This window comes from Oncorhynchus mykiss, chromosome 3, assembly GCF_057628025.1.
Source record: "Oncorhynchus mykiss isolate SJ-2025 chromosome 3, ASM5762802v1, whole genome shotgun sequence".
Taxonomy (NCBI): domain Eukaryota; kingdom Metazoa; phylum Chordata; class Actinopteri; order Salmoniformes; family Salmonidae; genus Oncorhynchus; species Oncorhynchus mykiss.
In genome coordinates, this window is record NC_143024.1 from 45,958,032 (window position 1) to 45,973,789 (window position 15,758).

Below are 15,758 nucleotides of genomic sequence, written 5' to 3' on the forward strand. Positions count from 1 at the left end.
CTTATCCAATAAGAAAGTTGAATTTTAGTTTCCCATTGCAATACCTTTTTTTTTTTTAAATGATTACCCTTCTTGAACACGAGCCCCGGGGCATAATAGTAGGGTACAAGGTTGAAAACATTGGATATACAAATTAGAGGTATAGAATGGACATTATCTTCCGTGAACTTTGCAATCTGGGACATTTTAAATGTTTGGTCCCACCAGTTCACATCATAACCTTTATAGGTGCTTTGCCAGTGACAACAAAGACTTCTTGAGGGAACAAGAAACCTTGAGAGGCATGCATTGCTGGCATGTTGGCTGCAATATTGTTTGGCTTTGGCATACACGGAACACTGGATGGGGTTTTAGCCTTAAACCAGCCAGCAGTTGGACTACAATTTGTTTGATCAGAATTGACTTGCCAATTTTCCTCCCTCAACATCAAGGCCTCTGATGGGTAGAATGTCAAGGAGTGTGGGCTCTCTACCTCTTCAATTTCTGTTGCAGCAGTGTGTCATTTGTACACTCTCTCTTATTAAAAACAAACAGGCAGAATATACCCTTTATTAAAGGTCAAATGCAGCCGGTTTTATTTCAATATCAAATCATTTCTGGGTAACAATTAAGTACCTTACAGGGATTGTTTTCAATTAAAATGATCAAAAATAAACAAAAATGGCTTTAAGCAAAGAGAAATTTCTCAAGCAAGAATTTTGTTAGAACTGTCTGGGAGTGGTCTGATTGGGGAAGGGAAAACTGAAAACGAGCTGTTCTTGGCAGAAAGGTTTGGAACTCTTTCTTATTGTTCTATTAACCAGGCAGGCCAAAACTCCATCCCACCAAAACAGTCAGAAATTCTAGGCAATCTTTTCAAACAGCTCTTACAGGTAGCCTAGTGGTTAGAGCATTGGGCCAGTATCAAAAGGTTGCTAGATCAAATCCCTGAGCTGTCAAGGTAAAAATCTGTCGTTCTGCCACTGAACAAGGCAGTTGACCCACTGTTCCTAGGCTGCCATTCTAAATAAGCATTTGTTCATAACTGACTTGTCTAGTTAAATAAAGGTTAAATAAAAAGGGTATTATCATAATTTTCACAATATTATAGTATATACAGTATAAAACACAGGAATATCACATTTTTGATTGCACTGGGCATTTAAAGACATTCTCTGGTACTTTTGTATACTTTTTAGCCAGTAGTTCTGAAAGTAGTCCCCGAAAAATGTGTACTATGTTGCCTATGTGCAGATACAGTGCCTTGCGAAAGTATTCGGCCCCCTTGAACTTTGCGACCTTTTGCCACATTTCAGGCTTCAAACATAAAGATATAAAACTGTATTTTTTTGTGAAGAATCAACAACAAGTGGGACACAAAAATTATTCAGCCCCCTTAAGTTAATACTTTGTAGCGCCACCTTTTGCTGCGATTACAGCTGTAAGTCGCTTGGGGTATGTCTCTATCAGTTTTGCACATTGAGAGACTGAAATGTTTTCCCATTCCTCCTTGCAAAACAGCTCGAGCTCAGTGAGGTTGGATGGAGAGCATTTGTGAACAGCAGTTTTCAGTTCTTTCCACAGATTCTCGATTGGATTCAGGTCTGGAATTTGACTTGGCCATTCTAACACCTGGATATGTTTATTTTCGAACCATTCCATTGTAGATTTTGCTTTATGTTTTGGATCATTGTCTTGTTGGGAGACAAATCTCCGTCCCAGTCTCAGGTCTTTTGCAAACTCCATCAGGTTTTCTTCCAGAATGGTCCTGTATTTGGCTCCATCCATCTTCCCATCAATTTTAACCATCTTCCCTGTCCCTGCTGAAGAAAAGCAGGCCCAAACCATGATGCTGCCACCACCATGTTTGACAGTGGGATGGTGTGTTCAGCTGTGTTGCTTTTACGCCAAACATAACGTTTTGCATTGTTGCCAAAAAGTTCAATTTTGGATTCATCTGACCAGAGCACCTTCTTCCACATGTTTGGTGTGTCTCCCAGGTGGCTTGTGGCAAACTGTAAACAACACTTTTTATGGATATCTTTAAGAAATGGCTTTCTTCTTGCCACTCTTCCATAAAGGCCAGATTTGTGCAATATACGACTGATTGTTGTCCTATGGACAGAGTCTCCTACCTCAGCTGTAGATCTCTGCAGTTCATCCAGAGTGATCATGGGCCTCTTGGCTGCATCTCTGATCAGTCTTCTCCTTGTATGAGCTGAAAGTTTAGAGGGACGGCCAGGTCTTGGTAGATTTGCAGTGGTCTGATACTCCTTCCATTTCAATATTATCGCTTGCACAGTGCTCCTTGGGATGTTTAAAGCTTGGGAAATATTTTTGTATCCAAATCCGGCTTTAAACTTCTTCACAACAGTATCTCGGACCTGCCTGGTGTGTTCCTTGTTCTTCATGATGCTCTCTGCGCTTTTAACGGACCTCTGAGACTATCACAGGGCAGGTGCATTTATACGGAGACTTGATTACACACAGGTGGATTGTATTTATCATCATTAGTCATTTAGGTCAACATTGGATCATTCAGAGATCCTCACTGAACTTCTGGAAAGAGTTTGCTGCACTGAAAGTAAAGGGGCTGAATAATTTTGCACGCCCAATTTTTCAGTTTTTGATTTGTTAAAAAAGTTTGAAATATCCAATAAATGTCGTTCCACTTCATGATTGTGTCCCACTTGTTGTTGATTCTTCACAAAAAAAATACAGTTTTATATCTTTATGTTTGAAGCCTGAAATGTGGCAAAAGGTCGCAAAGTTCAAGGGGGCCGAATACTTTCGCAAGGCACTGTATGTGCACCACCTCATTGCTCTCTCTCTAATGTACACTGAGTCGTTGGGCCCTTCCTGCAACCTCATTTGATAATGCTGGGCAGGCCTCCTGCTAGCTGTCACTCAAATGCAAGGGGCTGAAGCTCATTGGCTAGAACACAAATTGCTAGGGGGCTGTCCCATATGGGGGAAATGTAGGGAAAATGACACGGGACAACTTCAAGAAAACAGTTTTGTGGCTAATTGAGGTAAGACAGTCATTCTGCAAGTTGATTATGAATGTGTAACAAGGTTGGTTACGTTTCCACTTGACACTGCATAAATATGTATTGGATGTTTATTTATTTTATTTTTTATTTCACCTTTATTTAACCAGGTAAGCTAGTTGAGAACAAGTTCTCATTCACAACTGCGACCTGGCCAAGATAAAGCAAAGCCGTGCGACTCAAACAACAACAAAGAGTTACACATGGAATAAACAAGCGTACAGTCAATTACACAATAGAAAAAAATCTGTCTATATACAGTATTCATTTTGGTTGGTTGATGAGGTGTTATGCCATTGGTCATGCTTGCAGATAGGGGGAGATCGCAAATTTAAATTCTTCCCACTCTGATATTGACATTCAAGTGGTAGGTCACGTTCTGAAATACTGTATTCTATTTTCATATTTATATGTGTACGAGTTCACTATGCACATGTCCTGATGTGTATATACAGTATATATGTGTATGGTACCTGTTAGATATTGGGGGCACATCTAATGTGCTTCCTTGTGTCTATTGTCAGATACTTACATTTATTGTATTTTGTACTATTTTTGTCATTGTTATGTTTGATTTCAATATACCCAGACTAATATTGACATGCAAGTGACAAATCAAGAAATCTACTTCCATAAACATATTGTTGTCCTGCACTTCTAATGCGCTTCCTTGTGTCTATTGTCAGAATAAACACAAATCAAATGGCATCGCAGGCTGGACAGTCACAAAGTATGATCTCATCTGTTACACTACTGGTGCCGAGACCAGTCATCTTGTCTTCGCTGGACAGCTGCTACAAATGTATGAACTACACCCAATCAAATCAAATTTGATTTGTTGCATACATATATTCAGCAGATATTATTGCGTGTGTAGCGAAATGCTTGTGTTCCTACCTCCTGCAGCTTCAGCAGTATGAACTAGACATTGACACATCCAGCCCAAAGAGAGAGGTTTAAAGATTACTTCCTTAGTCGCTAAAGTACCGGAACATGTCTTTAAGGCTTTCACTGAAAACAAATGTGTGCATGTGTGCACTCACTCACAGTGTGTTTGGCCAACAGGTGGCACTGTGTGTCTGGCAAATTCTTGCTGTATAGTGGTGGAAGTCCCCATGTTGTTGATCTAACCTACATTCTGATTCAGTTGAAGCAGCACAACCTTCCCACACATCCGAGCCAGTTATCACAGATAGGGGGGAAAGTCTCAGACCTCTCAGACTCAGAGGTCTATGGTTTCTCCAGTAAAGTCCAAGGCCACTTCACAATGGCAGTATGTGTTTCATTGTGAAGCTCTCTAAATGCTGTCTGTCCAGCCAGCCATCCCTGGTTTATTTGTCTATATGAGAGAGCGAAGGGGCAAGTATCAGTCATCATTGTGCTGAAAATGCTGAGCTCCATCAGTGAGACAAAATGACGCCCTAAAAGGTCAGCAGCCATGTTTGCGCAACCCATTCGCCCCTCCGAAACGTCATTCTTCTCACCAAATTGTGAAGCCGATTCAGACATTTCCCCAAATACACCCCCGCCCTCCAGCCAGCCTCCTCCACCCCACGGCCCACCCCTACATCAGCACAAGGCAGGAAACCCAACTCCCACCTCTCACCTACATCGCAGCCCAGCCCAGCAGGAAATGAATTCCCCAGACAGGCCCGTGTCTCAAACTCCATGAAGAGGAACAAACACCATCTCTTTCTCTTTTTTTCACCTCCTGTCCTCCCGACAACGCACATACCCTGTGGGTATGCCCCTTGCCAGACCAGTAAAATGGTTTCAATTTGTCTGAGGAGTTGACTGGTGGCATGGGGCAAAATGGCTAGACAGTGAGGGGGAAGTTTGTCTTTCTCCATAGTGGTGACTAAGCCAGTGACCATGATTATCTGTCCCATCGTGGTGATTGTTTTGGCGTACCTTGATAATACAGTAATAATGCAGACCAGGGTCATGTGTCTCAGCGGGTGGGTTTTGTTGGCTGGCCAGTCAGCCTGGTCTGCACAGAGCATTGGGGACTCCTGTTCAAATGAGACTACTAAAACAATATGAATGGATATGTGAGTTCATGGATCAAACCTTGTGGGACAACAGGGACTAAGGGGTAGGACGTAGCATAGTAAATGCGGAACACTCCAATTAGTGTGATATGTTATGATTCGTATGGTATGTATTAATTTGTGGATGTCCATTATCCATTTCATATGATGTTACGAATTACAATTCGTATGAAATGTTACAAATTACAATTTGTTAAATATATTACAAATTGCAATTCATACAATATTTTATAAATTTGCAAAATATATGATATGTTACAAATTCCAATGTGATGTGGCTAATGCTAACATTAGCTAGGTGGCTAACATTAGCTAGGCTAGGGGGTAGGGTTTAAGGTTAGGAGTTAGGTAAAAGGGTTAGGGGAAGGATTAGCTAACATGCTAAGTAGTTGCAAAGTAGCTAAAAAGTAGAAAGTAGTTGCAAAGTTGCTAACTAACTAAAATACTAAAGTGGTACGTGATGAGATTTGAACGTTTGCCTACACATCCACCCTGACCAACCATCCTACTTTTGTTTTTGCCTTATGTAACCTTCTGTCTTATGTAACCATACCAAATGTAACATATCATACTAATTACTACTAATTTGAGTGTCCCGCATTTACATTTACTATGTTACGTCTAGTCTATGAGACCAGGCTGTGTGGGACCACTGGTTCAGATACTGTCATGTCGAATTACAGGGAAACATTGATCTTCTTTGCATTTCTCTTCGTTTCTCGTGTAAAAAACACTTCAAACTCACCCAGTTGGATACAGTTATGGTATCAGAGAGCGGCGGCTTTAAATGGATTTCAAAGGTGTGAGATAGAAATCATAAAACATGCATGTTTCCACTATAAAGGCAGGCCTCTCCCGTTGCTGCTTCAGGTGTGTTGAAGATCAAGCATTTCAAATTAGGGAGGGGGAAAAAAAAACATTCTCCCAGATGAAAAGGTTTCCCGGGGTCTAAAGCACATAAAATACAGTCTTAAATGTAGTACAGTTAAGCAATAATGTGAAACAGACAAGCAGGGCAAACATTATACCTGCCTTTGCCTCTATCAGCATGGCAAACAACTGAGATATAAAAGAGACCCCCCCGCCCACACACACACACACACACACTAAACCCCATACAGTGCCTTCAGAAAGTATTCCTTCCCCATTGACTTATTTCTCATTTTGTTGTGTTACAGCCTGAATTCAAAATTTATGAAAAACATTTTTTGGTGGCTTACGTTAGCCACTTAGGTTATGTTAGCCACAACAAATTGGAATTCGTAACAATAATGTTTTGTAAATTAGTAAATTATTGTACAAATTGATGAAAACCCAACGTATAATGTCGGCGCCCGTCGGGCTCGGGTCAGGTAGCAGAGCTCTAGTTTGAACCCAGAAGTCGCCCCCTCCTGGTAGCCTCTGCAGCCCAGAAGCCTCACCTTTCATAGCCACATCACAGCAACATACCGCACAGCAGTGGAGAGGCCAGGCCAGCTGCCTTTGACTTAAACCTCCTGTCTACTCATCTCCATCTCTCAGCCCTATCTTGGATGGGAGAGGAGGAATTCCTCATTATCGTATGGTCCTCTCTATAGATATAAAACGTTTTATATGAATGATATACGACCACTCAAGGTCTTTTCATCCATTATTGGGAACCGACAAAGAGCAAGGAACCACTTTGAACAAAATGTGTAACATACCTTTTGTACAGCACCATACATGGTACAAGAAATAGGCTGTGTCTGCATGCATGTGTGTGTAGGCTATTTCATGTTTGACTTTGATTCTGCGTGTTTGTAAGAGTGAGTGTAATTGTGTGGCATAGAACTGGAACAGTGTAGTGTGCTTATGTCTCTTCCTGTGTGTCTTTGCAGTGTGGTGAGTGAATATGTCTTTGAGTGTACTGTATGTGTGGCTGTGTATTTGAGGTGAGTACAGCATATGGGTGATGGAGTGACTATGTGCTTTGGGATTGAGTGACTGTGTGTGTATGGGAGAGTGCTGTCGTCTAGCAGTGTGATTGTATGAGGTGGAGTGGTAGCCAGAGCGGCACCAGGTACAGTGCTTTATCAGAGATGGAACACATTAGAGAGTATTATTGCTTCAGCATGTTTCGGTCCACACATTACTTCACTCCCACTCACTCCTATCACAACCAGTTTGAATTGGAAGGGTTAGGGGTTAGCTTTAAATTCCACACATAAAATGTACATTCATTTTGATTTGCGCTCAACCCTGTCTCTTTGTGAGTGTGTGTGTGTGTGTGTGTGTGTGTGTGTGTGTGTGTGTGTGTGTGTGTGTGTGTGTGTGTGTGTGTGTGTGTGTGTGTGTGTGTGTGTGAGTGAGTGTGTGTGTGTTCATGTGGCTACAACCCCATGACATGGCAACATAAGACGAAACAGAAGAATACTGCTTGAAATTGTTGGTGGTCGAATGTATAGTAAAACATGATCCGCCCTGAGTTAAATGTTGTGGTGGGCAGACCCCAAGGAGTCTAGAGAAGAAAGAAAAAGAGTGTTTGTTTTTGATGAGAAGCTGTTGGGATGGGCTTGAGAGAAAACAGCAAAAATGTGTGTCAGGGACTTTAATTGTAGGGCCCCTTATTCTGGAATGATTCACCCCCATGTCTGGGAGGCAGAAAGTGAGTCAGTTTTTAAAATGTGGACTAGAACCTCATCTCTACCTCCCTCCCATACCGTCCCGTGGCCATGCTCTGTTTATTCTCATCTGGCCATTGTTTAAACACTGCTGACCCGTCTCACCAACTTAGGGTGGTATGCTTGCCAGGCAGTCTTGCTGGCACAGATTAAACAAACACACACACACACATATATACATATAGCCACATACGCACAGACAGACATAGGCTGTGGACTTGATAGCGGGGTGTGCCTCTGTAGACGCCAAGTCCTACCCAAAAAACCTGTCTTTCTAAACATTGGTGTTCTAATGGTATCTGCCAATGCCATTTCAAAACGTCATAACTCTCCTCGCAGGAGAGGTCAAATATAATCAGATTACATGGGATGGAATGACACCCGATGAGACTAAAGCCCATGTGTCTTAGTCTAGTCTAGCGTCTAAGCTCTTACCCTAGCAGCAAACCCAGGCCAGTGGTGACCTAGCCACAATGAGCCAGGCAGTGAGTAAGCCGGGATTTCCAGCGAGAAAACCCTGTATCCCATCCCACACACTCACACCACAAGTGTCTGCGCCGGGGCCCCTCTGCACTGACGTCAGCCATGGAGTCAGTCGGCCCACGGCTGGAGTGGAAATCTGTCGCACACAGCTAAAAGTGGCCCTGTCTGTGGATGTGTGTGTAAATAAGCCAGAGCCCAAATAGAAGGCCACATAAACAAGAGGGGAAAAACAACAACAGACAAGATATGAAGGATGTAAAAGTATATGTTTTTCCTTTTCATGAGCAAAATCTCCCAGGGTAAACAAAACAAATCTCTTTAACTCTTTAAAAAAAAGCATAACCCTGCACTGCCTCACACAAGCATGTCCTATACATATAAAATAGTAGGCTAAATATTTAAATGTTAATTGGCACACCACCACACACACACACACACACACACACACACACACACACACACACACTAGATACAGTATGCTGAATTTTCTGGCAGAACACAGTTGAAGTTCTGACTCTCCTGGCTCGTGCCCACCGGACAGTAGACAGTAGACACAGAGCAGAACTGGACCCTGGCAGCCAAGATGTACGGAAAGCCACAGACATGTTATTGAGGCTGTGACGCAAAAGCCCTACATGTCAACCAAACTATATATAACCAGCAGTAGGATGCTTGTTTGTGTGTCACACATCATTGTTTTTAATCATACTGTGCTTTGTGCCATGTGCGTAGAGTCTGGCCTACAAGAAAGCCTTGGTGGCGAACCTTAACTACAGTTCTGCCCACCCATTTAGCCACAGTCTGTCTGGGCCATAGATGGGTTAGCTGACAATGTCACGAAAACAATGCACACGCTTCAATGGGGCAGAAATATGTGTGTTTATTTACGTTTTCAATTAACATTGGAGACTAAATATTGTTTACATGTTGTGAACAATGTAAGCCAACTCCATCTGTTTTGCCCCATAGTTGCGCACGTGTCGGTTTAGTTGCTAAACAACCAACCCATCTATTGGTATGGGCACTTTGTCCCAACCTGCTATATACCATTCTGGTGAGAACAGGGTGCCACGGGAGAGTGGGGGCGTTTTCAGGGCGTAATTTCCCTTCGAATTCTATTTTGGTAAACCAGACGGAATAATTTTGACTCTTTTTCTTTTTGTCACCGTGGTGGCTATGGTGCCCGAGTGAAGGACGGGGCATTAAATAACACAGATGATGGGAATCTGGGTGCACACGCCCTGGCCCTGCTGCTGCTGACATTTTGGGTCTAATATAAGGAGTTCTGAACTCAAACATGGAAAAGACAACATGGTCGCATTAAGAGACGGGCTTTGGTTTCTGACAAAAGGGCAATGAAACAAAGAAAATGACAGGGTGAGTGGAACAACTATGTCCCTCTGTCTGACTCCCTCCTTCCCTTTCCCCCTGTCTGGCTGTGGGTGACTTGAACAGTCTTGGCCCGTTAGAGCAGCATGGGGCTTGCCTGCTGAGGCGAGAGTGGGAAAACCGATGCTGCGGCAGGACAGGGGTAACACGATCATTATGTTCCATAGACAAGTCTGAAGTCGTCTAAAACGACTCACATCTTCACTTGTCAACATTTAGAAATGATATATTACTGCATCATGGGTTATTTCTGGTATCTCTCACAGACCCACAGTCTGGCCTGGTAAACTCACATCAGATGACAGAGATATGGGTCAACTTGCTCAGCCAGTCCTTGGAGCTAAAGCCATGTGTGGCGCGTCACAGACACCCGTTGTGGGGCTTGTGGTGGGGGGCTCCCTGCTGGTGATGGCACCACTTTCTCTACCGCCCGCTCTTTAAGACGCAAGCAGCACAATGAAATTATACGTCTAGCCCAGGGCAAACATTGTGTGATTCACCGTGATGCGGTTTGAACCCCAGTAGTAGCGCATGGTTTGTGTGTGGTGGTGGTGCTATGAGTGAGGTAGCATGTACGTTTATGTGCGTGTGCGTTTGCCGCAGGGCTGATGTGTTAAGATCCGCGATTGAGCTTTGGTTTGCCGTGATGAGACATCCTCCTCTCACAGGCGGGCCTCTGTCTCTCGCAGCACTGGATAGTTAGCAGAGTGAACACGAGCAGGGGCCATTTTGACTCCTGTGAGGTGAAATAAATCAGAGGGTTTTCTCCAGCTGTTCCCCGATCAGACCAGTCCAGATGGAGACAGGCTGAGGCAGCAGTGCTGGGGGGCAGTGGGGCTCTCACATATGGGCAGTCAGGCTCATTACTAGGAGGTCAGCTACCGGTCTGCAGACTACCTGCGATGGTGATGATCACACATGGCTATCGGCTAGCTAGAGGTCCATTTCTCCATGCTGGGATGAGAGGGACCAGTGGATATGAAAGAGTACAGTCCCACTCTCCCTGGATAGCGTGCCTACAGAGGTAGTGGGGGTGGTGATCCCAAATATATCTGGTCTGAGTCCCAAACATCTCCCCTTCAACCCTGCTATGAATGAGACAACCACCACACCACTAACGGCAGTCCGGCGCTTCACAGTCTCAGCATCAGAGAGGAACGTAGGTAGCTGACTAGCAATTTTCACCTGGACTATACCTGATGGATGCATCTGACTGGCGACTGCAAACATACTCACTAACACAACACACAAACACACACATACTCATACACAGCCATTTTATTTGCATGAGGTAGTCACACCCATTCTACACCGCATTAAAGAAGATGTTGGTAATCATCTTTAACACATTTAACACATCTTTTTTTTTTTTGGGGGGGGGGGGGGGGTGAACTGCCCAGGTTTAGACTATTCCTCTATAAATAAAATAAAACTATAAAAAAAAGGTTCTGGTAAAACAATCAGTGGTCTCGTAAACAACACGCCCCTAAACGCCCCTGCGAATATGGCACTAAATGTCACAGTGCACTGAATCTGGCAAGTGACAGCCATCTGAAAACCCCCTGACAAATACAGGAACATTCTGTCTGAAGCACAACGCTGCGTGTCAATGACTGGACAGTCTCAGACTTCAGGAGTGCATTCTAGAAATGTCTACTGCTATTGGCATCACCTGCTGTTACACCACACGATTGGTCAGGAAACATAAGTGAATGTTTTAGTCCTTAAGTCTTTTTTTCTCAAGTCTCAAGCCAAACTGACTGGTTGTTTCATTAATTGAAATTATGGAGCCTTGCATAATCTTTAAAAAAATAAAAAAAATAAATAAGAGTCGACTGAAGCACCAATCTAATTAACATAAACCAAAATCCCCATAAAAAGTCTGTTTAAATTAAAGATATCTGTTTTTTTGCATTGGTCTCAATCCACCGACATCGGCTTTCCGCATTTGCGGAGGAAAGTGAGAAAGCTCCAGCACTGTTTGTCAGACCAGGAGACATCCTGAAAATCGGGATGTATCGCCCGAACGGTTTGGCCTACAATTAATATATACCTACATGTCCTAAAATTCAAAATTAAATAGCAAAATGATCCATGGTATCACCATGTTAAAACAATTCCATATGTTAGCTTAGTAGAACCCCATCCAACGACTTATACTTTTAGGGTTAATTTCTGGATACGTCTACAAGTTACGCTGTGTTCAAGTTCCATGTGGCTGTAGACACGTTTTAAATAACATGACATTACTGTACAGTACTGTAACGACTGCAAAATGTTTCAAGATGAAAGGGCAAGGTGTTTGTTTGCACATTACATTAACCTAAGTATTTCCTGGGAAAACAGCATGATGAAAAGAAACGACGAAATGAAAATAGAAATGTACAAGTGTGCTCCTGAGTGGGCTAGCTTGAAAAGTGTACGATGCCACATCCCAGTATAAGACATGGGATGTACTTGAACTGCAAATCGGTGTGTGCTCCACTGGCAGCGGTGTGATTGGACTGGTTTGGTAGAGTAGTGTGGAGCAGAGCGGAGAGGATGGGGAGGGCCATCTATGGGCTCTATGTGAACAGAGCAGGCACTGTCTCGTGGCAGTAAGAAAGTTGGAATAATATATACGTTGGACGAGCGCCCACTATTAAAAATGGAGCCTACTCGAGGCAGTTGTATAAACTTCAGAGGACTTTCAGCGTCTCTCTTTCTAATGTCAAAGGTCTTTTGAAGCACTTAAATCGAATCACTGTAATGGACAACAAGGGAGGAAATTAAATTAGATTTCCTCCTCCTATTGGGTTCCGAGGTTTCACTTTCAAACAAGGTGCACCCATTTTGCACGAGAACTTGAGGTATTTCATTATTTGATCACGCTTTGAAATGTTAATAGGGCAAAATTTGAATGTGATCCCTCTTCAAAATAAGCAGCAGCAGGGAGGGGCGTATTGTGATTGGAGGGTTTAGTGTTTATCCTGCATTTTGGCCTCACTCTCTGCTTCAGGAAGGTTTTCTCTGGCAGGGATGACCCAAAAAGGCTCAAATAAAGCAGTGGACGTCAAATTTTCTTTGGTGAGTTTCTATCACCCCGGGTACTCCAGCTGCCCAGCCCCCTAAACAGCGAAAGAAAACATGGCGGCCCCCGCAGGGCCCTGAGTCAACACTGGCGGACGCCTGCAGCTGCTTTTCTAATCACAGGAAAGCCTATAAGCGGCAGCATAGTGCGGACACAGACCAGCAGACTACATACTCCACTCGATCTCTAGTCTCTCTGTCATACACTCTCGGGGACACACACAGACGGACACACATACACACAAAAACCTGGATGACTAATGCCTGCATTATGAGTTCGACTCGAGTTTCATCATCATCGTAAGACCAGAATCTGATCTGTTGCAAGGTATTCACATCTTCATTTTTCTATTTAATAACATTTTTCAAATAGATTTTTTATTTCACCTTTATTTAACCAGGAAGGCCAGTTGAGAACACGTTCTCATTTACAACTGTGACCTGGCCAAGATAAAGCAAAGCAGTTCGACAAAAACAACAACACAGCAACACACAACAACACATGGGATAAACAAACATAGTCAATAACACAATAGAAAAATGTATATACAGTGTGTGCAAATGTAGTAAGATTAGGGAGGTAAGGAAATATATAGGCCATAGTGGCAAAATAATTACAATTTAGCATTAACACTGGAGTGATAGATGTGCAGATGATGATGTGCAAGTAGGGACACTGGGATGCAAAAGAGCAAAAATAAATAACAATATGGGGATGAGATAGTTGTATGGGCTATTTACAGATGGGCTGTGTACAGATGGGCTGTGATCAGTAAGCTGTTCTGACAGCTGATGCTTAAAGTTAGTGAGGGTAGGTCTCCAGCTTCGGGGATTTTTACAATTCGTTCCAGTCATTGGCAGCAGAGAACTGGAAGGAAAGGCAGCCAAAGGGGGTGTTGGCTTTGGGGATGACCAGTGAAATGTACCTGCTAGAGTGCGTGCTACGGGTGGGTGTTGCTATGGTGACCAGTGAGCTAATACGGGTCTTTACCTAGAAAAGACTTACAGATGACCTGGAGCCAGTGGGTTTGGCAACGAATATGAAGCGAGGGCCAGCCAATTAGAGCATACAAGTTGCAGTGGTTGGTAGTATATGGGGCTTTGGTGACAAAACGGATGGCACTATGATAGACTACATCCAATTTACTGAGTAGAGTGTTGGAGGCTATTTTGTAAATGACATCGCCGAAGTCAAGGATTGGTAGTATAGTCAGTGTTACGAGGGTATGTTTAGCAGCATGAGCGAAGGAGGCTTTGTTGCGAAATAGGAAACCGATTCTAGATTTAAGTTTGGATTGGAGATTCTTAATGTGAGTCTGGAAGGAGAGTTTACAGTCTAACCAAACACCTAGGTATTTATAGTTGTCCACATATTCTAAGTCAGAATCGTCCAGAGTAGTGATGCTAGTCGGGCGGGCAGGTGCGGGCAGCGGTCGGTTGAAGAGCATGCATTTCGTTTTACTAGCATTTAAGAGCAGTTGGAGGCCACGGAAGGAGTGTTGAATGGCATTTAAGCTCAATTGAAGTTTTTTTTAACATAGGGTCCAAAGGAAGGCCAGAAGTATACAGAATGGTGTTGTCTGCGTAGAGGTGGATCAGAGAATCACCCGCAGCAAAGGCCGAAAACTTTGATATATACAGAGAAAAGAGTCGTCCCGAGAATTTAACCCTGTGGCACCCCCATAGAGACTGCCAGAGGTGCGGACAACAGGCCCTCCGATTTGACACACTGAACTCTATCTGAGAAGTAGTTGGTGAACCAGGCGAGGCAGTCATTTGATCAACCAAGGCTGTTGAGTCTGCCGATAAGAATGCGGTGATCGACTTAGTCGAAAGCCTTGGTCAGGTCGATTGAAGACGGCTGCACAGTACTGTCATTTATCGATGGCGGTTATGATATCATTTAGGACCTTGAGTGTGGCTGAGGTGCACCCATGGCCAGCTCGGAAACCAGATTGCATAGCGGACAAGGTACAGTGGGATTCGAAATTGTCGGTGATCTGTTTGTTAACTTGGCTTTCGAAGACTTTAGAAAGGCAGGGCAGAATAGATATGGGTCTGTAACAGTTTGGGTCTAGAGTGTCTCCTCCTTTGAAGAGGGGGATGACCGCGGCAATTTTCCAATCATTAGGGATCTCAGACGATACGAAAGAGAGGTTGAACAGGCTAATAATAGGGAGTGCAACAATTGCGGCAGATAGTTTAGAAAGAGAGGGTCCAGATTGTCTAGCCCAGCTGATTTGTAGGGGTCCAGATTTTGCAGCTCCTTCAGAACATCAGCTATCTGGATTTGGGTGAAGGAGAAGAGGGGGGGGGGGGGGGGGGGGGGCTTGGGCAAATTGCTGCAGGGGGGTGCAGAGCTGTTGGCCGGGGTAGGGGTAGCCAGGTGGAAAGCATGGCCAGCTGTAGAAAAATGCATATTGAAATTCTTGATTATCGTTGATGTATCGGTGGTGACAGTGTTTCCTAGCCTCAGTGTACTGGGCAGCTGGGAGGTGGTGGTTTTATTCTCCATGGACTTTACAGTGTCCCAAAACTTTTTGGAATTTGTGCTACAGTATGCAAATTTCTGTTTGAAAAAGCTAGCCTTTGCTTTCCTAACTGACTGTGTATATATTGGTTCCTAACTTCCCTGAAAAGATGCATATCGCGGGGATATTCGATGCGGATGCAGTACGTCACAGGATGTTTTTGTGCTGGTCAAGGTCAGTCAAGTCTGGGGTGAACCAAGGGCTATATCTGTTCTTAGTTAAAACATTTTGGAATGGGTTATTTAAGATGGTGAGGAAAGCACTTTTAAAAGAATGACCAGGCATCTTCTACTGACGGGATGAGGTCAATATCCTACCTGGGCCAGGTCGATTAGAAAGTCCTGCTCGCTGAAGTGTTTTAGGGAGCGGTTGACAGTGATGAGGGGTGGTCGTTTGACCGCGTACCCATTACGGACGTAGGCAATGAGGCAGTGATCGCTGAGATCCTGGTTGAAGACAGCAGAGGTGTATTTAGAGGGCAAGTTGGTCAGGATGATATCTATGAGGGTGCCCGTGTTTACAGATTTGGGGTTGTACCTGGTAGGTTCCTTGATCATTTGTGTG